The sequence below is a fragment of the Gopherus evgoodei genome, chromosome 3, assembly GCF_007399415.2.
Source record: "Gopherus evgoodei ecotype Sinaloan lineage chromosome 3, rGopEvg1_v1.p, whole genome shotgun sequence".
Classification (NCBI taxonomy): domain Eukaryota; kingdom Metazoa; phylum Chordata; order Testudines; family Testudinidae; genus Gopherus; species Gopherus evgoodei.
In genome coordinates, this window is record NC_044324.1 from 195966427 (window position 1) to 195991205 (window position 24779).

Below are 24779 nucleotides of genomic sequence, written 5' to 3' on the forward strand. Positions count from 1 at the left end.
ATTGCCAGCAGATTGAGGGACGTGATCATTCCCCTCTATTTGACATTGGTGAGGCCTCATCTGGAATATTGTGTCCAGTTTTGGGCCCCACACTACAAGAAGGATGTGGAAAAATTGGAAAGAGTCCAGCGGAGAGCAACAAAAATGATTAGGAGGCTAGAACACATGACTTATGAGGAGAGGCTGAGGGAACTGGGATTGTTTAGTCTGCAGAAGAGAAGAATGAAAGGGGATTCCAAAGAGGATTAATCTAGACTGTTCTCAGTGTTACCAGGTGACAGAACAAGGAGTAATTGTCTCAAGTTGCAATGGGGGAAGTTAAGGTTGGATATTAGGAAACATTTTTTCACAAGGTTAAGCACTGGAATAGGTTACCTAGGGAGATGGTGGAATCTCCTTCCTTATAGGTTTTTAAGGTGAAGCTTGACAAAGCCCTGGCTGGTATGATTTAGTTGGGAATTGGTCCTGCTTTGAGCAGGGGGTTGAACTAAATGACCTCCTGAGGTCCCTTCCAACCCTGATAGTCTATGATTCCCTGATCAAGGAAGGATACTGTATCCCATGCACCTTCCATCCCCTTCCCTCTTCAGTGACCCTTCTCATGAACCCATTCTACAAGAAGAAATAAATCACTTTCTGAAACTGGGAGCCATGTAGCCGGTCCCATCCCAGCACACAGGGAAGGGTTTTCACTTCCATTATTTTCTGGTAAAAAAAAAATGCAGATGCAGACTCATCCTAGACCTTTGAAACCTAAATAAGTTAGTCAAACTGCAACACATCAAGATGGTTACTCTCTCCACCATTATCCCAGCACTGGCACAGGGGGATGGTTCTCAGCCCTCAACCTCCAAGACATGTATTTTCATATCACAATATACTCTGCCCACAGATGGTTACTTTGGTTCATCATGGGAACTGATCGTTATCAGTACAAGATACAGTCCTGTGGACTCTCGACAGCCCTTCATGTGTTCTCCAAAGTCCTTGAAGTAGTGGCTAACTACCTATGCAAAGGGGGTGTTGTCATCTTTCCATCATTAGAACACTGTCTCTTCAAGGCCTCCTCTGAAACCTATGCTATCCGAATGACAGTGGAACTTTTCTCAAGTCTCAGCCTTCGCATAAACTTGGAGAAATCTATACTAACACTGGTGCAACACCTGAAGATTATGAGAGCAAAACTGGATGCCATACAAGTCAGATACTTCCTCTCAGTTCACAGATTTCCAACTGTAGTCGATCCTGTATCCACACTGAGAACCTGCCCCCAGATCTCAGCCAGGACATGGCTAGCCACCATGGCAGTGGCCACATTTGTGGTAAAGTATGCACGGTTACACATGTGATGTCTCCAGGCATGGCTATGTGCAGTCACAGAGACAGCCTTCCCAAACTCCCATCCATGCCTATGAAGGTCAGATACTCCAACTGAAATCATGGCTCCTCCATGGTGCCGAAATTCAGAAATAACCTGTTCGAGAGCAGGTAAACAAGTACTCTTGAATAGCAGGCATAATATGACTAGACGCACTTACCTCCACAAATGGACTAGATTCCAGTCCTGGTGTGCCTCCAATCATATTGAGGCAATAAGTGCTCCGTTATCACTTATCCTGGACTATATTTTACACCTTAAACAATTGGGGTTATCCATGAGCTCCATTCGTGTGCATTCGACAGCCATCACAACCTTTCACTATGAAATAGATGGCCACTCCACCCACCCCCTCACAAAATTATTCCTGAAGGTCCTCCAAAATCTTTACCTTCACATAGGGGATCCGACACTGGCTTGGGATCCTGGCCTCATCCTTTGCTCTCTTACTAGGTGTTCATTTGAATCAATGGCAACACGCTCATATCTTCATTTATCTATGAAAACAGCATTTCTTGTTGCTATTACCTCTGCCTGGTGGGCTGATGAAACTGGAGCACTTATAGCATAACCGCCCCCATACACAATTTTTCATGAAGACAAGATTACGCTATGTCCTCATCTCAAATTTTTACCCAAGGTACCATCCTCTTTCCATCTAAATCAACCTATCCAACCTTCCCTGCTTCTTTCCAAAGCCACACACCAACCACCAGGAGGCAACATTGCACACCCTGGACATCAGACAGGCATTAGCTTTCTACCTGGACAGAATTAAACCTTTCCAAAAATCACCACACGTATTCCTTTTAGTGGCTGAAAGACCAAAAGGAGCAGCCATTTCTAAGCAATGCCTTTCCAAGTGGATCTCTCAGTGTATACATCTGTCCTGCCAACTACTCAATCGACAATCTCCTTCTGGAACTAGAGCACATTCCACCCACTCACTTTCTACCTCGGTTGCCTTTCTCAACAATGTCCCAACTGCTGACATTTGCAAAGCCACCACATGGGCATCAGTGGACACTTTTAACCATCACTACAGCATTACTCAGGATGCTACATCAGATACTTTACTAGGACACACTATCCTGTCATCCACAGTAAATGCCGCTCCAAAGCCTCAGTCTTCCAACTAGGGGAACTGCTCTACAGTCACTTACAGTGGAGCTCTGATAAGGACATCACTCAAAGAGAAGGATACTCACCTTGTACAGTAACTGAGGTTCTTCGAGATGTGTGTCCCTGTGAGCGTTCCACTACCTGCCCTCCTCCCCTATACTTTGGAGCTGAAAGATAAGCTTTGCGGCAGAGAAGAAACTGGGGGGCAGTTGGACCGCACAGAGCTATATATACAGTCCAGCTCATGGCATGAGCCGGGAGGAGCGCATGTGCAGTCTGACGGGCACTGCTGATGAAGATCTCTGATCCCAGGTTCAGGGGGTGCTGCCACACCTACAGTGGAGCATCCATAAGGGGACACATCTCGAAGAATCTGAGTTACTGCACAAGATGAGTAATCTTCTCATCTGGCCTCTGTTTCAATGCTAAATTGGGAGCTGAGCTCTCTCAAAAACCTTCTCTGTTAAAACAATTTTGAAAAAAATCACTGCACATTCAAAGAGTAAAAGTTTCAAATTCTGTTCAAGGGCCACAAAACATGAGCTTCTGCCCTAGCTGTAACAGTACTGTCAACCCCATATGTTCAAAAATCGTGAGTTGGGCTCACCAGTAAAATAATAAATATTTTTACTTGCTTTCTGCTTTTTGAACCTTTAGGGTGTACTGGGGTCAAATTTTGAAGCTTTCTCCACAGCCATGAGGGCTAGAAACTTTTTTTTTTAAAAGAATGAAGGCTGAAATCATCACATATCCACTTGACTTCAGGAGCTGAGGCTTTAAGGAAAACCATTATCATGAGGTTCATGACAAAATCATGAGAGTTGGCAACACTGTAGCCCACCTTTCTTCCCACTTTCTCTATTCATTTTTTTAAACCTGAGCCCAAACTCCGTCCTGTATGCAGGAAGTGAAATAGTGGAAAATAGGACTTTTCTGGTTTGGAGTTGCAATGATGGTGTTGCATTTGGATGCAAACATCACCATGTCACATGCTGTCTCCGAAGCACAGACTCGCCCAAGCTCATCTGCAATTCAGATGATAATGTGGCTCATTTGGATCCCCATCTCAGCTATTCACACAGGCTGAAGGAAACAAGACAGTTACTGGTTAGGTACATTCTTCTCTATTTTCAAGTTTGTTTAGTTGTAAAAGTTCCCATTTTGTTGGTTTCCAGAGTAAGAAGAATTAAGATCCAATGTTAGATATTAAATTGAAATTACACAGCCATATGTCCTATCTTTGCAGAAGGACAGATGCAGCAATCTATATGCACCAGGGAGCTGTGAAGCTGCAATAAATAAGGCATTTTTAATTGTAGCATTTTATTGATTGTACCTATCAACCTTATCTTAAAATTGAGGAGATTTTTTTCTGTTAATTCTGCATTAGAGTATTATTTTACTCACTTTGATTTTTATGTACGTGTGCTGCATATGACAGATGGGGTCTGGTGCATAAGACACTGGCCTGAGAGTCAGGAAACTTGGGTTCCTAGATCTGATGATAAACCCCTGTGTGACCATGGTCAAGTCTCTCCACCACTGTATGTATAGAGGGCAGCACTGGAAGCTGGAGAAAAGAAGCTCCAAAGCCAGATGTGGAGCAGCAGGGCTGAATGCATGTGGATCACTTCTGCCATGTATGGGAAAAAGGGAGGGCAGGACTAGGGTGGGATCTCTGCCTGCTCCATGTGCTGAAGACCCCCTCAGCATGTGGATCAGTTCAGATTGGCTGTCTTTCTCCAAGAGGCAGAGGAGTGGGGAAAGACAGCTAAATAGGAATCCTCCCTCAAAACTCACCTATTCTGAAAAGTAAATTGCAGTTTGGTAGCAGCTTGGCTGGTGATGAGTTATGATCAGTGCTCCTGTGTTTTTTGTTGTTTTTTTTTAACTTCTTTCCTCAATTCTAGCCACTAGTTTGGCTCAACTGCTTTGTCTGTTTCTTTAATCTAAGAGCTTTCTGGGGCAAAGGTTGTCATCTTGTGTATATTTGTGAAAGCTTAGAAGAATGGATCCCTGACTTCCATGGCCTTTAGGCACTACTGCAATATTAATGTTAAATGACATACAAAAAAGACAGAAAAATATTATTATTTCGGTGACAACATCAAGCATTTGAAAGTAGGGAAATGCCAGACTTACGGTTGCGTGCGCATCCATCCTGTGCACTGAATGATGCAGGGGTCTTGTGGAAAAACAGCAGGTGATCATGTAATTAAAGATTAGTTGTATATCTTTCGGAGTAGCTACCCTAGGTCCCCCAGTCATAAACCGAGGCCCCATTATTCTAAGCATTGTACAAACACAGAACTAGTCACTGTCCCGAAGAGCTTAGAGGCTTGGTTGGGCTCTCTCTTTCTGTTTGTGTACATCCAGAAATGAAACTCAGCTCAGCTCTCTCTCTTTTCCTCCCTTCCTTCAGCAGCCACCTGGTAGTTCATAGGCATTTCCTATACAGTGGCAGCTGCTGCTTTGGTTGCAGTATGAGCCTAACACTTTGAAATGTTAATGTGTTCAGTAACTAGTGTGGCAGACTGCCATAAATTTTCTGAAGAACATAAGTAAGAGAAAGGAAGTAGTGATTTTTTGACAGTTTATATATCTGCAAAAGCTGAATGGAATTTCATGGAGCAAAGCAAAGGCAGTTCCTTAGCCCCAAAGCATTTCCCTGGTCAAATATCAAAGGCAATCAATGGAGGTGTAAGCTTCTGTGAAAGAAAAGGTTACTAGGATCTTTTATAATGCAGTCGCAGCAGCAAAGAATCCTGTGGCACCTTAGGGCTGGTCCACACTACGGGGGGAAATCGATCTTAGATACGCAACTTCAGCTACGTGAATAACGTAGCTGAAGTCGAATATCTAAGATCGGATTACTCACCCGTCCTCACCGCGCGGGATCGATGTTCGCGGCTCTCCCTGTTGATTCCGCAACTCCGTTGGGGTTGATGGAGTTCCGGAATCGATATAAGCGCGCTCTGGGATCGATATATCGCGTCTAGATGAGACGCGATATATCGATCCCTGAGCAATCGATTTTAACCCGCCGATACGGCGGGTAGTCTGGACGTAGCCTTATAGACTAACAGACATTTTGGAGCATGAGCTTTTGTGGGTGAATACCCACTTCGTCAGATGCATGTCAGTAATGCAGTCGTCATCATCATCATGTTCTCATTACGCCTCTGGCATTTAGAGCAGCGATGAAGCTCCTCCACTCCTGTTTCTGGCAAGTCTTTCAATGGTTTCCCAGCTGTACTCCAGGTTTTTCAGCTCAGCTTCCACAGCTCTTTGTCATGTTGTTTTCAGGTGGCCTCATTTTTGCTTTCCTTCAGGTGTCCATCTTATTGCTGCTCTGGTTATGGAATGTTTTCATCCGAAGCACATGGCCAATCCATCTCCAATGCCTCCTCCAATCCTATGGAGGATTTTTCTGCGGCAGGTTGTATGGAATGAAGACAGCTTGGACATGCCATACTTTCTCATTCCCCAGCATTCTGCACTACAAAGTAATGTTGAAAGTATGCAGCTCTGATAAATCCTGAGTTTGGTTTTGGTGTTGTATTTTGATGATTTCCAGACTGTATTTAAGCTCTTGAAGGTGTTCCTGGCTTTACTGATTTTGTTCTGGATGTTCTGGCTTGTTCCCCCATCCTGGCTGATGGTACTGCCCAAGTATGTGAATTTTTCTACATTGATGAGAAAATAATCCTCTATCCATACTGGTGATGGTGAGGCAATATTAAAGGTCATGATATCTGTCTTATTGTGGTTGATTTTCAGTCTAATTTTCTGGTTGAATGCATTGAGTTGAGTTGCTTTTTCTTGTATATGGTGTTGGATATGTGATAGGAGAGTGAGATCATCTGTGAAGCCCAGGTCTTGAAGGGATGAGAAGGGTGTCCACTCTTAGCATGTCTTTTGTTGTATGCTGCAGTACTCAGTCAATGGCAATGCTGAAGAGGATTGCAGACCTGACACACCCCTGATGCACTCCTGTTTTTACTTCAAAACTGAACTCACTGTGATCAACACTGCAAGTAATTTGAAATAAAAGTTTTTGATGATGTTGAAGAATGATTTTGATGAATGCAGTGTCAGCAACATAAATATACGGGTGGCTACTAGCTTTCCATATATTAATCAGAGGGGCTTTCCCTGCAGACTTATAAGAGGATCTGAAAACCCAGAGTTTTGGGGAAACTTGTAAAGTTGGCAAACTTGTTAATATAGTTTGACTTCCATTCCTGATGTTATAGCTAAGAGGCCTTATCCTGCACTTCTTACTCAGACAAAACTTTTGATGACTTTGCAGGAGTTTTGTTTGATTAGAGACCTGAGGACTAGATTTAAAATCAGTATGTCTTTAATCTATCTCTGAGAAAATCAAGAGTTTAAAGGTATGGCTATTGTCAGTAAGAGCAGCAAGAAGGTACAGAAGTAAGTATGGGTAGCAAGAAAAGTCTTGAATCTGCATCATTAACCTGCTCACTTCCTTTTTTTTAAATAACAATCTGTCTTCAAGTGGATGCACTCCATTAAACAGCTTTGGGGTCATTGCCCTCTAAGCACTTTAACTCCTTCCAGTGCAGTTGTTAGAAGGATGTCTGAAGAGCCAGATCCCTCTAGGGTATGAAGGGTGATTTGCGTCAATGGTGTACTTAAGATGTACTTAAATTGCTGAAGCAGGGTTTAGATTGATAAAAAAAACCACACGGCCAGCTGACAGGCCAACCTGGACTACAAAGGATGAACAGGTCTGGAATATAACACCATCCAAAAGTTCTAGATTTAGGTCAATGGAATTTGAAACACAAAATTTTCAATAGTTTACCTAAATCCAGTTGCTAGAATAGTAACTTCCTGCTTGTTCAGAGTGTGACATTGCACCCCACAATCATCATAGTAATATTATTATAATACGGTTATGGCATAATTATGATGCATTTTGTACAAGATAAGTCATGTGAGGTGTCCTTGGAAAAGTTATGATTTGCTGACTATGATTAGCCTATTTGTTTCTATCAGTTTTGTATCTGAATTTATAAATACTGACTATGTATCTATGTATCATCTGGACCCATGGGAAGGAGACTCTGGAAAAATTCCACCATGATTTCAACAGCTTCCACCCCACCATCAACCTCAGCCTGGACCAATCTACAAGGGAGGTCCACTTTCTTGACACCACGGTGCAAATAAGTGATGGTCACATTAACACCACTTTATATCGAAAACCCACCGACCGCTATGCCTACCTTCATGCCTGCAGCTTCCATCCCGGGCACATCACACGATCCATTGTCTACAGCCAAGCACTGAGGTACAACCGCATCCGCTCTAACCCCTCAGACAGAGACCAACACCTACAAAATCTCCACCAAGCATTCTCAAAACTACAGTACCCGCATGAGGAAATAAGGAAACAGATCAACAGAGCCAGACGTGTACCCAGAAGCCTCCTACTGCAAGACAAACCCAAGAGAGAAACCAACAGGACTCCACTGGCCATCACATACAGCCCCCAGCTAAAACCACTCCAACGCATCATCAAGGATCTACAACCCATCCTGGACAATGATCCCACACTTTCACAGGCCTTGGGTGGCAGGCCAATCCTTGCCCACAGACAACCTGCCAACCTGAAACATATTCTCACCAGTAACTGCACACCATACCATAATAACTCTAGCTCAGGAACCAATCCATGCAACAAACCTCGATGCCAACTCTGCCCACATATCTACACCAGCGACACCATCACAGGACCTAACCAGATCAGCCACACCATAACTGGTTCATTCACCTGCACATCCACCAATGTAATATATGCCATCATATGCCAGCAATGCCCCTCTGCTATGTACATCGGCCAAACTGGACAGTCTCTACGGAAAAGGATAAATGGACACAAATCAGACATTAGGAATGGCAATATACAAAAACCTGTAGGAGAGCACTTCAACCTCCCTGGCCACACTATAGCAGACCTTAAGGTGGCCATCCTGCAGCAAAAAAACTTCAGGACCAGACTTCAAAGAGAAACTGCTGAGCTCCAGTTCATCTGCAAATTTGACACCATCAGCTCAGGATTGAACAAAGACTGTGAATGGCTTGCCAATTACAGAACCAGTTTCTCCTCTCTTGGTTTTCACACCTCAACTGCTAGAACAGGGCCTCATCCTCCCTGATTGAACTGACCTCGTTATCTCTAGCTTGCTTGCTAGCACACATATATATACCTGCCCCTGGATATTTCCATTACATGCATCTGAGGAAGTGGGTATTCACCCACGAAAGCTCATGCTCCAAAACGTCTGTTAGTCTATAAGGTGCCACAGGATTCTTTGCTGCTTTTACAGATCCAGACTAACACGGCTACCCTCTGATACTTGACTATGTATCTGTCCTTCAAATGTGGTTACACCTGGGTAACATCCACTAGTCAAAATAGCTGGTTATAAGGGGCCTATTCAGGATAATGGGCCATTAGGAAAAACAATAGGCTTTAGGAGAAGCTTATCCCTGACCGGGTGAGCCTTCCTGAGAATGCTCCAGACAGCATGTAAGTAATGGCTGCTATGACTCTACAAGGACATATGACCAGGCCACATGATTCTGAACTCCATCTTGGGTTGTCACAAACTGGTCTGGGAACCAAGCTTTGAAATAAAGGGTTCCTGCCATATGCTAAAGCTATATATGACAGGGAGTGACATCATCTGTGGTTCTTCATTCCCTACAGAAGCAGACCTGGGGATTCCCAGCTGTAGAGCAAGTGCAGCTTCCCCTTTGAGAATCTGCAGCCTGCTTGTATCATCTGTAAGGGTGAGAATTAGATATTTCATATCCTATCATTCTAGCATTTTAGACTTAGTTTGTATTTTGTTTATTTACTAGGTAATCTGCTTTAATCTGCTTGCTATCACTTACAATTACTTAAAAACTACCTTTTGTAGTTAATAAACTTATTTTATGTTTTAATCCAAACCAGCGAGCTTTGACTGGAGTGCTTGCGGGAAATCTCTGCTTGGTTACTATAAGTGTGCATTGTTCTCTTCACACTGAGGGAGAAGCGGACTGGGTATTAAACCCATATACTGGCCAGATTTGATCAGGGCAGAATGATACTACTCTGGGTCCTAGGCTAGGCAGCTGGTGGTTAGAAAGCCTGTGTGTAACTGCTGCTGGGTATATCCCTATCTGTGTGAATGCTGGTGAAAGTGCTGGCTTGGAGGGCTTTGCAGCTTATCAGAGCAGCACAGTGTGAGAGGGAGCCTAGGCTTGTAGTTCCAGTTCCAGGTGAACCTGTCAGAGTGGCATAGTTGGTAGGATTAAATGCACACTTCTTGTTCTGAGTGAGGGTGGCACTGGTGGTGATGGTATGCTGGTGGTGATTTTAAGTGAGATTTAAGTATGGTGGCTAGAGATCAGTCAAAGAGGTTACCAGTCTGTTATTTTATGTTTGCTTATTTTGGGAAAGGGAAGTAGGGACAAAAAAGCAGCAAGATAAATGAAAGTGAATCTGTCACAAAATTGGAGCTATGCAGATTTCGGGTGGAAGAGAGGGTAAAAGAACACAAAAGACTTAAAAGAATTAAAACAGATGGAAATTGATGTGCAAGAAACTGCTCACCGAAGAGCCATGGAACTGCAAGCCAAAAAAACATAGAGGAAAAGGAAAGGGAGAGGAAGCAACTACTGGACTCGATCAAGAACCTGAACGAGAACCCCCACACTCCAGTGAGTCCCACCTCTCCAAAAATCCACAAATGAGAATGGTTGTGTCATACAGACAGAGGATATTACTGAATATCTTATCACCTTTGAGAGGCTGTGTGCACTTCATAAGATTCGTGAGGACCAGTAAATGCCCACTTTGGTTGCAAAGTTGACTGATGCAACTCTGGATATATTCAATAAGTTGCCAATTGAAAATGCTTCAGATTATGGTAAATTCAAGGAAATGGTTTTAAAACAGTTTCAGATTACACCTAAAACATATAGAGTAAAATTTAGAAGCCTTAACAGGGGTACTGAGATCAGTAATGTGGCATATGTAAACCAGATAAAAGATTTGATGGAAAATTGGGTAAAGGGAAAAGATGTTACAAGCTTTGAAGGCATGTGTGAACTTGTTGCTCAAGAACATTTCCTGAATATATGTAAAGATGATGTAAAACAGTGTTTATGGGACAAAAATGTGAAAACTATGGAAGAACTGGCTACCCTAGCTGATGAATTTGACCAAACCCAAGCATCTATTGCAAACAAACCACAGACAGAGGGGTTTAAACCTGGTAGGAAGCAGGGTTCCTGTTTACCCCTAGGAAACAGGAGGCAGATGGGAGGCTGGGCGCTCGCCTCCTGAAATCCATTTCTCTAGTGCCCACCCCAAATCTCCTGTAAAAAGAGAGGAGCCCAGAAGTGCTATCACTGTAATTCCGCCGAGAACCTGAGGAATAATGCCCTGTGCTGAGAGGGAACAGGCAGCAAACAACTCATGTGAATGTTGTTACCCTGAACACAAAAGCACCTCGGGCTCCTGCCACTTACCATACAGGATTTGTGAAAGTAGCCTCTGCACAGCCAGGCATGAAGCACATAAAGGCTGTCAGGATTAATGGCAAAGAATACCTTGGGTGGGAAGACACAGGGGCAGAAATTTCTGGGGTTAGAAGAAGTGTTGTACAGGAAAGTGACATACTGCCAAGACAGATGGCAGAGCTGTTATTAGTAGAAGGTTACAAAATCCTTGTGCCTTTGGCTAAAATGCACATAGAAACTGAGGATTTGGAAGCCGTAATGTCTGTGGCTGTGGTAAATGATAACTCAATTGCTTTATTATTGGGAATTGATTTGTTTTCATGTAGCTCAGACTGTCAAGGGGTCTGCCTGCAACAAGAAGGAATATTATGCTAAAACTTCTTGTAGGACCCTTTTTTAGAGTTTCAGATTGCTGAAGATCTCCTGGTTAAGACAGGGTGGTCTCTTGCCATTATTTCTTCATTTCCTATGCAGAGGGATAGTTACCTTTTGTGCCCTTAATGTCTCTTTTAAACTCTCAACTCTCTCAAACTGTTTTCTCCCCTAGGCTTGCTTCCCATGAGATCTGACCTACCAACTCCCTGTATTCGCTAATGCCTGCCTTCTTGAAAATCAATATCTTTTTCTGCTGTTTTGCCTCCTACCATTCCTGAGAATCATGAACTCCCATTTCATGATGACTTTCACCCAAGCTGCTTTCCACTTTCAAACTCTCAACCAGTTCCTCCCTATCGAAATCAAATCTAGAATAGCCTTTCCCATAGCTTTGTCTACCTCCTGAAATAATATATGTATTTTTTTCCTTTTATTTTGCTGATTCATAATGAGTCAACTTCTGGCACTGTGCTTTGTGATAATGATAAAGAACCACAGAAAGAGTGGCTTTCTACAAACACAGGGCAAGGAAAACTGTACTGTCTCTCTCTGCCTCACTGAACTGCTTCTACCTAGAACTCTCCCCTCACCCCCGCCTTCCCCCCGCCATGCAGCCTGCCTGGCTTTCTGCTACAGATTTTTTTTAAAAAGTGTTCAGTGGTCTAGGTAGGAGGCCTAGGTTTGAGTGAATGAGGATGTATCCCATCTGGCTGAGAGAGTGTTGGGTCTGGGTGGGAAGGAGGTACAGACCTTTCATTCACTCATCACAAAATACTGGCTAGGAGGTTAGCAGTCAACTTCAACTTCTCCCAAAAGATACCACGAGTAAAGCTGGTTGGAAAATTGATAGCTTTTTCTGCATAAAACTTAAAATTTTCAGTGAAAATCAGAATACTGAAATATTTCAGAAGAAAATAAAAATATTTCTATTCAGAAATGTCATGGAGGTGTCTCATGCTGCCTTCATAGGCTAGGCTCCTGACTGGACTACATCTTCCATGTTGCAGCACAGTCTCCTCTCTTGGAGCAGAGGGTGTGGCATATCATGGGAGACAAAGTCCAGCCAAGGATCCCAGTTCTTAGAGAAGAATGGAGCAACTGAACTATAACTCTCATGTGGTGCTGCAGCAGCAATCCAAATGGAACTTAGTTTTTTAGCCAAGATACTTTGGGTTTCCAATGAAAAATCAAACTTTTTTTCCTGTGAAAAATAGACACTTCTTATGAAAAAATTCATGTAGTCAACCCTCTAATTTTTCCTTGAAAAACAGTTGACAGAACAAAGAGTAATGGTCTCAAGTTACAGTGGGGGAGGTTTAGGTTGGATATTGGGAAATCTTTTTCACTAGGAGGATGGTGAAGCACTGGAATGTGTTACCTAGGGAGGTGGTGGAATCTCCTTCCAGAGAGGTTTTTAAGGGCAGGCTTGACAAAGCCGTGGCTGGGATGATTTAGTTGGGGATTGGTCCTGCTCTGAGCAGGGGGTTGGACTAGATGACCTCCTGAGGTCCCTTCCAACCATGGTAGTCTACAGTTCTATGATCACCAGCGTAAATCATCCCAAACTACCTGGTAAAAGTGCTGAGGGATTGTCAGTGGGGGAGCAAAGCATGTGTTGTGACAAGGGAATTTAATTATCTGAGATCAGAAGATGACATAGTCTGGTGCACACTTTCCATAGGATAGGAACTCTCGAAAGTTTTTCTGAACAAAACTACAAAACTACAAAGGTGGCACGCAAGGTGATTTTCAGTGGCACTCACATTGCCTGGGTCCTGGCCACCAGTCCAGGGAGGGGCTCTGCGTTTTAATTTAATTTTAAATGAAGCTTCTTAAACATTTTAAAAACCTTATTTACTTTACATATAACAATAGTTTAGTTATATATTATGGACTTATAGAAAGAGCCCTAAAAAGACTATAAAGACTATTATAGACTTATAGAAAGAGCCCTAAAAATGTTAAAATGTATTACTGGCACGTGAAACCTTAAATTAGAGTGAATAAATGAAGACTCGGCACATCACTGCTGAAAGGTTGCTGATCCCTGTTCTATTCTATGATTTCCATCTTAGTCTATTTAGATGGTAGTCCCTGCCCCAAAGAGCTTATCTTTTAATGTGTGAATTCTGAGTGGCCAAAACAGAGGGCACTCAGTTATGATAAAGTCTTTAAGTTCTACCATCATGCAAATAATACTTTCATACAGTTTGTGGATTAGTAATAATGAGCCTGGGTTTTGCATACTCTTTATTTAGTTCTAGGAAGACAATTAAAGGGATGAAAGGACGCCTCTCTTCTTTAAGTGCTTGCTCATGCCAATTTAGGGTGACCAGATTTCCCAATTTTACAGGGACAGTCCTGATTTTTTGGTCTTTTTCTTATATAGGCTCCAATTACCCCCCACCCCCATCCCAATTTTTCACATTGGCTGTCTGGTCACCCTGTGTCAATTCCAATTAGGTATATGTGCATATATGTGCACAGCCATCAGAAGGTTTTTCCCCTAGTAGCACCCATCGGGTAAGCCATGGAGCCCCCTGCAGTGGCGCCTTCATGGCGGCAGATATAGGTCCCTGCTGACCTGCTGCCTCTTCAGTTCCTTCTTACCACCAGTGATAGTCATTGGAACTGTAGTCACTTGCGTTGACAAGTGCTTCTCCTAGTATTTGTAATCCAGCTCTCTGTAAATAGTTAGTTGGTGAGTGTAAATTTGTTTGTTTGTTAGCTAAGAGTGGGAGGCCTTCCTCCACCCCAATTGTTTCCCCCATTGGGGTTTGGTACATGCCTCGATCCCAATGGTTTAAACCCTGTGGAACGTGCCACAAGCCCATGCCTAGGAGTGACCTCCATGACTCTTGTCTCAAGTGTCGGGGGGGGGGGCACATCAAATAGATTGGTGCAAGATCTGTAAAGGGTTCGGCCCGAGGACAAAAAAAGAATGGGACTTCAGGCTGAAGCAGATCTTGATGGAAGCAGCCTTCTATCCCCAGACGGCTCTGGGCTGGCAGACTCCAGCACCAAATACCTCTGTGCAAAGCGCTCTGGCCTCCATGTGAGAAATAGTGCAGAGGAAGGATTCTGGCTGTAGAGACCCTAAGCATCGACACTCCCTGGTGCCGAAACTTGCAGAGACAGCACAGCATCATTCGCGTTCTCTGGTACTGGATAAGCAGCACAAGAAAGCAGACAGAGGGTGCTCTGCATCTAGAGTGGCCAGGTTGAACAGCAGGGTCTATCCTGCACAGGAGCACTCAGCATCAGTATCTCAGGAGCCAGCATCATTAACTTCGGTCCCGCAAGGGGGTCCGTCGAGTCTGGTGCCATTGGACTCTCCTGAGTGTGCCTGGTGGAGGTTAGAGCTCCCTTCCACCCCAGATACATTTGAAGCAGCAAGGGACTCAATTGCAATGACAGCGCCACAGTTCCCTCAGCCAGGGTACACCTCTGGCACTACAATGCGTGGCACTGTCCAGAGGCAAGCCTGCAATGATGAGGTGCCACTCATCGTCCCTCTGGCACCACTCCCTGTGGCACTGGTCTCCAGCACCATCTCTGCAGCACTGTTTCCCGGCACCACTGCAGTTGGCACCGCCCTGGTCTACCCACTCAAGGTCCCGATCATTGGACTCAGAGGCAGACTCCTATTAGTTGAGGCACAGCTGGCACATTCAGACAGCCGCAGACACTGGCAGGATATGAGGATGGTGCCATGACAAGCACAGTGGCAAGGGTCTGTGCAATGGCCATTCTGGACCCTGTGGCCTACCACCAGGCCCAGGGCACACACTAGGGCTACCATATATCCGTATTTTCCCAGACATGTCCAGCTTTTTAGTTGTTAATCGCTTTCCGGGAGGATTTTTTAAATATATAAAAAGTCCGGAAAATACAGACTTACGATAACCCTACCCACTGCCCCTCTCTCCTCTTGGGGTGTCAGCTCGCTGCAGCCTGTGGATTGCAACCCTCCCTTCCCCCCAGTGCTGCTGCAACCACGCGCCCCATGGCTAGGAGTGGTGGCATCTCTGCAGCCAGCTGCGGGGGGCGGGATGGACCTGCGGCCACTTCTCCCTCCTCCGAGCATCCCCCATGCTCTGGCAGAGCCTCAGTCTCCCCCCTCCACCCCGGCCCTGCAGGGAGTGTCCCCGCCAGCAGTCCGTGCAGCAGGGCTGCTTCCCCCTCCACCCCCCACGGAGCCATTGCCCGGGGCCATGCACAAAGCTCTTCTTTGCTCCAGCCCAGGCAGAGAGGGAGCCCGCGGCTGGGATAGAACCTCACAAATGTGAGCGTGTTGGGGCTGGGATGTCCAGCTCAGGGGCAGGTCTGAGGCCCGAAGCAACTTCCCACCTATTCCCCCATGGCTCCAGCTGCTGCTGCGTGGGGGAAGTGCCCAGCTGGAGGCGCATGGGGTGGAGAAAGGCAGGAGCCAGGAAAGTTGGAGTCTGGGGAGGAGGTGGCTGGAAGGGAGAGGGGAGGAGGGGGAATGTGGCACTCTCAAGGGAGAAGGTGGGGCCAAAGCAGGGATTTGGGGAAGGGGTCCAATGGGGCAGGGACGGGATGGAGTTGGGATGGGAACTTTGGGGAGGGGGTTGGAATGGGGGTGGAGAAGGGGCAGAGTTGGGGCGGGGCCGGGGGCCCATGGAGTGTCCTCTTTTTTCAATCTTCAAACATAGTAACCCTAGCACACACTCCAGGGATTCCTAGTCTGTGGTGTCAGAAGGACATGTACCCTTGCCAGCCAAGGACTGTCTTCCCCCCCGGGGCTCCAGAATGGCGTTGGTACATGACGCAGAGCCGCATCCAGGTCCTGGACCCACCACCACCAGCAGCCAGAAGATTTATTCCATCAGAGCACTCCAGTTTAGGATTGCTAACCAGCAATCAATCCTGAGCAGATACAATTTCAATTCATGGGACTCCATGATAAAATTTAAGGAGTTGGTTACGACAGACTCCAGGTCAGAGTTTGCGGCCATAGTAGATGAGGTCAAGGCAGTGGCATGGACTGCTTTATAGGCCTCTCTGGATGCTGCACACTCAGCTGTACAAACTTTGTCCTTGGGCATAGCCATAAGGAGAGGTTTATGACTCCAGGCATCTGGCCTTCCATTTGAAGTCCAGCAGGCAATTCAGGACTTTCCCTTTGATGACACGGGCCTTTTTGTGGAGCTAACGGACTCCAGACTTCACAGCCTGAAAGATTTGCAGGCCACATTATAGTCGCTGGGCCTGTATACCCCAGCTACTCAGCAAAAGCATTTTAAACCACAGTCCCCACAGCGCTTCTACCCTCCCTGGCCCAGGCAGGACTTCTCCAGGAAGCGGGGCAGGAATGGCAGGCATATGCCCAGGGGTGGCAGGTTTGCAGAAATTTTGGTGGTGCCCAGAACCTGCCCCCCCAAATCTGCCCCCCACTTGCCTAAGGCTCTAAGGACGTCTGGGGTGCAGGCCCTGGGCTGGGGCAGGGGTGCTGGGTGCAGGCTCTGGGAGTGAATGAGGGAGTGAGGAGTGCAGGCTCTGGGATGGAGTTTGGGTGCTGGGGGTAGGCTCAGGGAGTGCAGGAGGAGGTGAGGGGTGCAGGCTCTGGGATAGAGTTTGAGTGTAGACTCTGGGCTTGGGCAAGGGGTGCGAGTACAGGAGGGAGTGAGGGGTGCAGGCTTTGGGACAGGGTTTGGGTGCTGGCTCTGGCTGGGGGTGGGAGTGCAGGCGCTGGGAGGGAGTTTGGGGACAGGAGGGAGTGCAGAGGGAGGGGGTGCAGGCTCTGAAATGGAGTGTGGATGTAGGCTCTGGGCTTCGGCAAGGGGTGGGGGTGTAGGATGCGGTGAGGGGTGCAGGCTCTGGGAGGAAGTTTGAGTGCAGGTTCTGGGAGGGAGTTTGGGGGCAGAAGGGGATGTGTAGGAATGGGGTGTGGGTGCAGGCTCTCGGATGGAGTTTGGGTGCTGGGTGCAGGCCCCGGGCTGGAACAGGGGCTAGGGGTGCAGGATGGGATGAAGGGTGCAGGCGCTGAGACTGGGGAGGGGTGCAGGCTGGGAGTGGGGGGGTGCAGGCTCTGGAAGGGAGCTTGGAGATGGGAGGCGTGCAGGCTCTGGGAGGGAGTTTGGGGGCAGAAGGGGATGTGTGGGAAGGAGGTGGGGGTGCAGGCTCTCAGATAGAGTTTGGGTGCTGGGTGCAGGCCCCGGGCTGGACAGTAACTGGGGGTGCAGGATGGGTGCAGGCGCTGGAACAGAGTTTGGATGCAGGCTGGGGTGGGGGTGCAGGCTCTGGGAGAAAGCTTGGGGATGGGAAGGGGCAGAGGGAGGGGGTGCAGGCCCTGGGAAGGAGTTTGGGAGCCAAAGATGGGATGCAGGCTATGGCGGGGGCGGGGTGCAGAGCTTACCTGAGGCTCTAGGCAGGGCAGGCCGGGAGTCTCCATGTGCTGCTACCCCCAGGCACTGCGCCCACAGCTTCCTATTGGCTTCAGGGGCGCTTGGGGCGGGACACAGATCCACCTCGCACAGGGGCTACAGGGAGGGGCCAGCAGCCACATGGAGTGAGCAGGGAGGAAGTCGCTCAGCTCTGCTGCGCTGCCAATGCTGAGTGGGGGCCCCGGTCTGTTTTAAATTGCCCAGGGGACATGTGAGGGGGTGGGCAGGCAGGGGCAGAAGACGGGGCCAAGGGAGAGACCCTGCCCCAAACATTGCTGGAGCCAGGCTAGGAATATTCCTGGTGCCCAGACACCACAGGCCCATAGGACTTGTCGCCTCTGCATAAGCCTCCCCATCCTCCGCTCAGCCAAGACCAGGGCAAACCTAAGATGCACCTATAAGCGACGCACCAGTCTACTCACCAGATCCTTCCCCCATTTTCTGAATCATCTGGCCCGCTTTTACCATGCTTGGTCCCAGATGACCTCAGACCACTGAGTCCTGTGCACCATAGATGTGGGATATTCTCTCCAATTCTGCTCCTCCTCTCCCTCCCACCCCACTTTCCTGTCCCTCTTCAGGTACCCTTCAAGCATCTCCTAATGCAGGAGGTCTGAATGCTCCTCGCCACAAGAGCAGTGGAAGAGGTTCCTCAGGAACTAAGGGGCAAAGGATTCTATTCCTGATACTTCCTAATCCTCAAAGCCAAAGGGAGTCTTTAATCTCTGAGGCCTCAACAAATTCATGAAAAAGTTGAGGTTCTGCATGGTGTCTCTAAATGCAATCATTCTGTCTCTGGATCCGGGAAACTGGTATGTTGCCCTTGACCTCAAGGACATGTACTTCCACATATCTATAATTCCAGCCCATAGACATTTTCTCAGGTTCAGGGTCAACTACAATAATTACCAATTTACAGTCCTCCCTTTGGTCTGTCAACGGCCCCTCGAGTGTTTACCAAATGCATGGCGGTTGTACCCACCTTCCTGCGATAGAGGCAGGTGCAGGTATTCCCGTACCTCAACGATTGACTGTTCAGGGGATGATCCAGGGAGCAAGTGGAGCTCCATGTCAACTTGATAAGATCCACCTTCGACAAGCTGGGTCTCCTTTTCAACATGCACAAATCAATCCTATCCCCTACACACGGGATAGTTTATCAGAGCAATGTTGGACCCAGGCCAGGCCACGGCATTCCTGCCAGAGTCTCGGACAATGACAAACATCATACAAAGCCTTAAGCAGTACCCCACTACCAGAGGGAGGAATTGCTTAAAGCTGTTTGGGCACATAGCAACACATACATATGTGATACAGCACATGAGGCTGAGGCTCAGACCTCTCCAGGTCTGGCTAGCATCAACCTATCAGCGAGGGCATGAGGGTCTGGAAATGTAGTAACTTTCCTGGTGCCAGTTCTCAAGTTATTCCACTGGTGACTCAACCCACAGAAGTTCCCCTTCGCCAAGCTCCAGCTCTCTCTGTCCCTGTTTATAGATGCATCAGTTTTGGGGTTGGGTGCTCACCTGAGAGACTTTTAGACCCAAGGTCCCTGGTTGCAAGATGAGCTTTCGCTCTACATCAACATCAAGGAGCTGAGAGTGGTCTGCCTGGCATACCAGACCCGGGGTTCACTTGCAATGGAAATGTGCAGAGGTGATGACGGACAACACAACTGGAATTTTTTTTTATAAAGAAACAAGGTGGAGCTCGTTCCTCTCCCCTGTGTTGGGAAACTCTCAAGATGTTGGAATTCTGCAAAACCCACTCAATTCACCTGGAAGCATCCTACCTCCTAGGTTCTCAGAATGAGTTGGCTGACTATTTCAGCAGATTCTTTCACATCATGAGTAGTCTATTCACCCGGATGTTGTGCACAACATTTTCCAAAGGTGGGGAGTTCCCCAAATAGACCTGTTCACCACAAAGAGAAACAGAAAATGCCCCCAGTTCCTTCTGGAATCAGAGTCCAGGCTCCCTCAGGATGTGTTCTTCCTCCCTTGGACAAACCACCTGTTGTACGTGTTCCTGTCATTTCCACTCATCCACAAGGTTCTATTCAAGATCCGCAGGAAATGAGTGGCAGTCATACTGATAGCAGCAGCTTGGCCCTGCTAGCAGTGGTATGCTATGCTCCTGGAGCTATCGATGGACACTCCAATCTCATTGCCTCTGCTTCCACTGATCACCCAAGACCATGGCTGTCTCCATCATCCCAACCTCGAGTCTCTTCACCTCACTGCTTAGAAGCTTCATCGTTAAACCTCATGGAGCTAATGTGCTCTGAGTCCATTAGGGAGATCCTACTTGGCAGTAGGAAACCCTCCACCAGGGCTACCTACCTAGTCAAGTGGAAAACATTTGCAATCTGGTGCTCTCAAGGTTGCGCTGTCCCAGTGCAGGCTCCTATACTGCTCATCTTAGACTACCCACTACATTTATAACAGCAGCCTCTCAGTATCATCTCTCAAGGTCCACCTGGTGGCCATTTTGGCATTCCACCTGGAAGTGGCTGGCCGTTCAGTAAGTCATTTACTGAAAGGTCTTGACCAGACTATACCCGCAGGCTAGACAGCCAGTCCCATCTTGGAGCCTTAATCTACTCCTTTCCTGGCTACTGCCCCCCTCCCTCCTGAATCCCTAGCAACTTTTTTATTGCTCTATCTATCATGGAAGATGGCATTCCCGGTCGCCATAACATCAACAAGGAGAGTGTCTGAGTATAAGCTCTAACTTCTGACCCACCTTATACTGTTTTTTATAAGAACAAGGTGCAACTTAGGCCTCATCCAGCCTTCCTTCCAAAGGTTGTCTCCCAATTCCATACCAGTCAGGACATTTTCCTCCCAGTCTTTTATCCTAAGCCTCAAGTGGATAGTTGGGAGCAAAGGCTACATTCCTTGGACATTCTACGAGCACTGGCCTTTTATATTGAACGCACAAAACCATTCCGCAGATTGGACCAGTTGTTCGTGGTGGTTGCGGATAGAATGAAAGATCTCTTGGTGTCATCACAAAGAATTTTGTCATGGATCACATCCTGTATCCAGGCATGCTATGATCTTGCAAAAGTATGGGCCTCTGCAGTGATGGCACATTCCACAAGAGCACAAGCCTCCTCGGCAGTGTTCTTGGCTCAGGTCCTGACCCAGGAGACCTGCAAAGTGGGGATGTGGTCCTCGGTTCACACTTTCACCTCTCACTATGCTATTACCAAGCATGCCAGGGATAATACGGTTTTCAGCAGAGCAGTGCTCCAATCTGTAATTCCATAAGCTCCGACCCCACCTCCTAGGTGGGGCTTGGAAATCACCTAATTGGAATTGACATGAGCATGCACTTGAAGAAGAAAAAATGGTTACTCACCTTCTCATAACTGTTCTTCGTGATGTGTTGCTCATATCCGTTCCAGGATCCACCCGCCTTTCCCCCTGTCGGAGTAGCCAGAAAGACGGAACTGAAGAAGCGAATCGGCAGGGGGGTCCATGAAGGTGCCACTCCAGGGGGCTCCACAGCTGACCCGACAGGTACTGCTAGGGAAAAAAACCTTCCGATGACTGTTCATATGGTGCGCGCACACCTAATTGGAATGGATCTGAGCAACACGTCTTGAAGAACAACAGTTACGAGAAAGTGAGGAACCTTTTTTGTGTGTGTGTGATGTCAGAAGTGAGTGGAAGAAACTTGGAAAGTATAAAATGCTCCATACTCCCTGTAGGCCATGAATCCAAACAATAAACAGGCTGCGGGGGTGGGGGGATTTTGGTTTTTATCACCAGAAAGGGCTATACCTGAGTGAGGCAGCTCAAGTCTAACTAAGCTACAGACACTGGAAAGAAAAATCTTTATAATAGAACTTGACACACAATTGTAATAAAGGTGATTCTTCCACTCAGCCCTAGCTACATTATGCAGTTAGAAAATGAATTTTGAAGTAATTAAATAAATCTTAAGCAAAACCACTACCATCACCCCCAATTTATGTCTTGCAGAAAGGAAAAATTCCAAACAGCAAAACTCAGTGGTACAACAGATAATAGTTCAGCATCTCTGTTGCCTTCTTAAGTAGCTCTGTGGGGAGACAATGCCCTGTCACCTGAAAAAATGCTACTTTCTGCTGCCTGCTGAATAAACTTCTTGGTATTGAGTTATCCCAGCTTTCAAAGAACCTGAAAATAGAATATATTGTTAAAAAGCTTCCTCAAATGAAAGAGAATACAAATTCTGTCTTCCTGAGATATAAGACCTTAGTCTTACTTTCCCAATTCCTTGCCCTCAGGAAGCGAGCTGGTTCTTCTCTCTGAGAACATTTTCTGATTAGTAAAACACTAGCAACCAGTTCAGTGAAGTATAGCTCATCCCTTTGTTGGTCAGAAGTACAGCTGGTTGAATAGTAGGGTTTTCTTGGTTTTTTTTTGTTTTGTTTTGGGGGAGTTAACCAATTGCTTTGTCAATATCTTTCTGAATACAACTATTGAGTCATAGTATTTGTGGTGTCACAGTACTCATTACTCATAGTTCTTTGGTGAACTGTGGCAGGCTTTTGTTACCAATTTGCCTAGGCCACAGTTAATTAGGCTGGGCCACAAGATTTTTTTTTAGTGGGGGAGATGACGAGGCATGCCAAGTGTTTAAATTTTAAAGCTTTATGGATATTTGCTTTTACTGTTTTTTGTGGGATTTTTTGTTGTTGTTGTTCTACTGTTTTCGCCATTATGTTTGCAGCCTTGCTTAACTTAGGTTTTCTTTTGGTTTTTGTTTTGTTTTTTGTTTTGTTTATGGCCAGTTGGGGGAGGGGTTGGACTTCTTGCATTCTGTCTTGGCAGGTAGCATAGCTTTTTATCTTTGGACTGAGCTTGACAGATGCAGTGTTGAATTAACCTGTTTTTTGCTTTCTTCTTTCTCTACCCCTCTCCCTCAGCCTCTTGTACCTACAATCCCAGATCCCAGATAATACTTGATGCCACCTTTTTAGGATGCTGGGCCATAATCCCCCTCCTGGCTAATAGATAATTGGCCTTTTTTTTTTTTTTTACCAGGCCAAATTTTGGACACTGGTAAAATTAACAAAGAAGGCTAAAAATAATGGAGACTTAAGAATTTTTATAGAGATGTGTTTATATATATATATATTTGCTATTATCCCTTTATGGCTGTTTTTTAAATTTTTTTATTTGTTGCCTGCCTGCTTGTTTGGTCCAATTCTGGGGTTATTTATTTATTTATTTAGCAAGGAGGGTGGGTTCCTTACCTAGCCCCCACCCCTCCTGGTACCTTTCCTTTTTATAATTACCTCACTGGGTGCTCTCCTCTTAGTTGTGGGTACCATACATATGACCTTCTCCCCAGCTTTCACTCACTGGACCTCTTCTTAGTTTTAATGAGGGCCACTATAAGGGTGCAACAAGGTTTTGCCCCAAATTGAGGATTTTTAGAAAGGGAGAGATTAAAGCCAGCCCTTACAAGGGTCACCTGAATCATCCCCCAAGTGGCTTGCCATCTGGACCGAATACACAGCCGATTGATATTTTAACTGTACAATTTTTATATTTTTTACAGCAAGCACACTGCCGGTGCAGTGTATGCTGGGCACTGATGGTTAAATTTTTGATGAGCCCCTGAAGGACTAGTACTTGCTTAACCAGTGCTTCCAGGAAGGCACATTTCACCTTTTCCTCCTGGAAGTCCTGTCTTAAGGCTTGCAATTTGTTTTGGTCATATTCTTGGGTTGCTGCCTGGTTAGTGATTTGTGCTTTTAATTGATTAATTTTTACCCACTGTTGAGTGCACACATCCCTTTTCTTCAACTCCTCTTTCTGTTCCGATAGCATTTGATATCACATGGCAGCTGCACTACAAATTAATCTTATGGCTGCCCCTAGGTTATTACCCTTCAGCTTTTCATATTTAGTATATAGATTTAACAAATTTTGCCAAGAATTCACCCTTTTTTGAAACTTAAAGGCAGGAGGGATAGCTCAGTGGTTTGAGCATTGACCTGCTTAAACCCAAGGCTGTGAGTTCAATCCTTGGGGGGGTCATTTAGGGATCTGGGGCAAAAAATCTGGGCATTAGTCCTGCTTTGAGTAGGGGGTTTGTCATAAACAGATGGTTAATGTCTCTTTTACCTGTAAAGGGTTAAGAAGCTTAGTGAAGCTGGCTGATACCTGACCAGAGGACCAATCGGGGAACAAGATACTTTCAAATCTCGGTGGAGGGAAGACTTTGTTTGTGCTGTTTGTTTTGTTGGTTGTTCACTCTTGGGGCTAAGAGGGGCCAGACGTGCAACCAGGTCTTTCTCCAATCTTTCTGAAACAGTCTCTCATGTTCAAAATAGTAAGTACTAGCTAGATAAGGTGGATTAGTCTTATGGTTGTTTTCTTAACTTGTGACTGTGTATTTTGCTGGAAGAATTTTTACCTCTGTTTGCTGTAACTTGTATCTTGGGCAAAGGGGGAGGGAGTCCCTCTAGTCTATATAAGCTGAAGACCCTGTAAACATTTTCCATCCTGGTTTTACAGAGATCATTTTTACTTTTTCTTTCTTTAATTAAAAGCTTTCTTTTTTAAGAACCTGATTGATTTTTTTCCTTGTTTAAGACCCAAGGGGATTGGGTCTAAACTCACCAGGGGATTGGTGGGGGGAAAGGAGGTGGGGGGAAGGTTAATTCCTCTCCGTTTTAAGATCCAAGGAGTTTGGATCAGTGTAGCCTCTCAGGGTAACCCAGGGAGAGGAAAATCTGGGAGGGGGAAGGAGGGGGAATGGTTTATTTCTCCTTGTTTTAATACCCAAGGGGTTTGGGTCCTGGGTCCCCCAGGGAAGGTTTTGGGGGACAGGGAGTGTACCAGACACTGGACTTTCTGGTTGGTGGCAGCGCTATCAGATTGAACTACATGACTTCCTGAGGCCTCTTCCAACCTTCATATTCAATGATTACAGAACCCCAGAGATTG

The 24779-nt window shown here is 46.1% G+C and overlaps 1 long non-coding RNA gene across 1 annotated transcript; it reads right to left on the reverse strand.

Moving 5' to 3' along the window:
- Nucleotides 1-742: 742 nt before the first annotated feature.
- On the reverse strand, nt 743-21298 carry LOC115647595. Its single transcript, XR_003999362.1, has 3 exons — nt 21204-21298; nt 16169-16171; nt 743-753 (listed from the first exon to the last, which is right to left on the reverse strand). It is a non-coding gene; the product is annotated as an uncharacterized LOC115647595 (long non-coding RNA).
- Between the last annotated feature and the right edge of the window lie 3481 nt (nt 21299-24779).